We start from the raw sequence: 3,113 nt of genomic DNA, 5'->3' as shown, positions 1-3,113 counted from the left end.
ATACCTGATCTTGAGATTATTTCCTGGGGGGGAAAAAAAGCAAAAAAAACCTCCTCAAAAACCTCCCATTGTCCTTTAAACAAAAGCATAACTTTGTAGCTCCTGTGGGACTGGGACCCTCTCTTGCATACTGCATACAAATTATAGTTAAAAAGAGTTTGTTCCACTGTATTGTAATTGCATATATATATTTTTTGTCATTAGTTTAGAATATTATTGTTTAGTTACTGCAAGTGTTCTATACTCGGTAATCTCTTTCTTATTTCCACTTAATCATTTGTCTGAATCATAAAGCGAACTCACCCTCTCCTACTACAAAATGTGCTTGACCAGCGGTATCAATAAACGTTGCATGCAGGATTTTAGCATCCGTCTGATTTACTGTGAAGGCAAAAGATGTATATGAAGCATATGGATGATATACTGTTTTGAAAGATGCTGTGACTAGAAGTGCTGAATCACAAGATGCTGACTCAAAGGTGAATTTATATGTACAATTATATATTTTAGGGTTAGTTCCAAATAATGGTGGAATTAATTTAAATAGCTGCTCCTTCTAGATAAAAGAATAAAAACATTCAAAAATGTCTTCAACCTATTGCCTTTCTTTGGCATTGGCAARTACTAATTTTTTTCCAGTTAGAAGGAGAAAACTTCCCAGGTCTTTAATTTATGCAATAAAAAGCTATTTCTGAAGCTCTCGTTACACAGAAAAGAATCCCACTTCCTCTCGGAATCTGCCACCGGCTTCGACTCGAAGAGGAGCTTGATGGTCCCGACGATGCATGGTGCAGCCACCAAAAGCCTGCACAGGTAAACTTCATGCTCCCAGTCATTTATCAGCTGTGTGCAGGTCTAGAGTCCCTGAATAATTTAGAGATGTTTTAAGTTACTCTCATTGCAAATGGCCTTGACGAGCAAAAGAGCTGTGTCCCTGGATGCATCCACATTCATTCCTCCTCTGCTAGCAGGAGGAAGGATAGCCCAGGACTTCCTTTGCCAGTTTATGCTCAGTTTTGGGTGCGGTAGCAGTAGCAGAGACTTATCATGGTATATTAGAATAGATACACTGATGTCCAGAGGAAGGATACACTTCTTTGAGGCTGTAGTGCATTTATTGTAGTTACCCTATTTTCTTTGGGGAAACTTGCTTGAATAAAGATGGTAGATCAGGCCCCCACATCATGGGTTGCTTTGTGTTTCCCTGCTCTGTAATATTTTAGCCTTTCCATTTTCCGTTCTATGCATTTAATTATTCATGTCATATTAATCCATTTTGTGACATCTAAGTTGAATTAAAAATGTTAAAACCTAGACATTACAGTTTTTGTGGTTATGGGGAATAAAGTGAGAGGTATTTAATCATGATAAATAATACCAAAATTGATACACTACATTTACTTTTCCAAGCTGTACTTATGTTTTTATTACCAATATCATAAATGCAGTCTTAATCAATAGTATAAATTTAGCATCTGCAAATACAAAACCATTTCCATAAAGGATTTTAGAGATTTTATTTTAGATCTGTGCATGTGAGCTTGAGTCAAGTGCTGTGCTGGAGCCAAACTGATGTTTGAACTTGTAGAGTGTCATTGAAGGAGATAGATAAAAGCTTGAGGGATTGGCATTATTGAAAATGAAATTTTAATTCAGTCATATATTGCGCTTATAACATTTCATGTTAGTAGCCTCAAAATTCAGTATATAGCAATAAAATCCATTAATAAATCAGTCAAAAAAGTTGGCTATGGTTTATTTCTCATCATGATAAGGAGTTTTTTAAATGATTAACGGCCTAAATTGTTGATTTTCAAAAAGCCAGGACTGCAAACACAAGAATTGCATGAATGAATTACCTAGACAGTACCTGCAAATTTCTGTGCTCCGAATGTTTGAAAAATAGGCTTTCAATGCCAAGGTTAATTGATTTCCAAAACACGGATTTCAACATCAGTTAGTATCTAAATGTGACTCAATAAAACTGCACATATATAGGGACTGGAGCAATAGAAGGCTCTGGAAATTAATATACATTTGCAGGATGCTTGAGATATCGAAAACTGATAAAATTTTGAGAGCTCAGTCCCCCCAAAAATCTCTACTTAAAGAATATTTTAAGATGTGTTTATTTCTTCCTTTCCATAAAGTGTTTACCAGAGACCTTTTTAGCTTGGGACAGCTCTCCCGTTGATGTTACCATCACTGATATACTGGCACGCAGTACTGAAACTAGCAGGGTGAAAGGCAGAACAGCACAGCCAGCTCTTAATGAACCCACGTAAATCAGTAACCCTRTGAAATGCCTGGGTGTATTTATTACCAAGGGGAGGGAAGCTCAGGCGCAAGTGCCGGTGTAAAGAAAGAGGAGCTGAACAACCTGACTTTCTTACAAATTCTTTCATAGGGTAAAGCAACGGGTCCCTGGAGACAGCATCTCCTGAACATCTTACCTGCACTGCTTCGCTAACGGATTAGTTGCCTCTGTGTTATAATGACGTAACTTAGATCAGAAACTACAGGATTAGGTTGAAAGGAAAAAAGTTACCAGGAAAGAGAGAAATTCACTTCAGAGTGGCATAGTGAAAATCTTTTGTTTGTGAAACCTTGTCTAACGCATAAATATGATACGATGTAGTTCTGCAGGAACACGTTCTGTTTTTCTGTTCTTTGTTTTAGACTTCATGAACTGTATTGTGTTTGTAGACAATACATAATTCATAGGATGTAATAAAGACTTGATACATTTCTGGCACACTGTGCATACAGTTGGTAACTGAGATAAATTGTTTAACGAAGAGCTGGAAGGTGACAAGAGAATTGGTGCCTGCACCAGTTGTCTGAAGCCCCACAGAAGACGGGAATTGCATTTTCAAGTATCATTGCTACTTGTCTGGGGAAGATTCACTCAGAGCAGCATACGAAAGGGAGTGCATTCAGAAGAGACCCACATCTGAATACATAAACCAATACCATCTGCTCAAGTGAAAGTTTGATTTCTAATCCAATACAAAGCTTTTATCTTAAATAAATATTTTAATTGCAATCATCCCAGTACCCGCGAATGGTAAGAAGCCTGTAGGGATCATATTGAGCAATGTTGCCTGTATTAC

At 37.3% G+C, this 3,113-nt stretch overlaps 1 long non-coding RNA gene across 1 annotated transcript; it reads left to right on the top strand.

Moving 5' to 3' along the window:
• The first annotated feature begins 317 nt into the window (after nucleotides 1–317).
• Nucleotides 318–2,647, top strand: LOC112969253. Its single transcript, XR_003254653.1, has 3 exons — nucleotides 318–479; nucleotides 712–813; nucleotides 2,408–2,647. It is a non-coding gene; the product is annotated as an uncharacterized LOC112969253 (long non-coding RNA).
• The last annotated feature ends 466 nt before the right edge of the window (nucleotides 2,648–3,113 follow it).

Source organism: Apteryx rowi, unplaced genomic scaffold (genome assembly GCF_003343035.1).
Source record: "Apteryx rowi isolate R43461 unplaced genomic scaffold, aptRow1 scaffold_34, whole genome shotgun sequence".
NCBI lineage: Eukaryota > Metazoa > Chordata > Aves > Apterygiformes > Apterygidae > Apteryx > Apteryx rowi.
The sequence above is the reverse complement of the archived record's forward strand: the minus strand, read 5'-3'. Positions and strand labels throughout refer to the sequence as shown.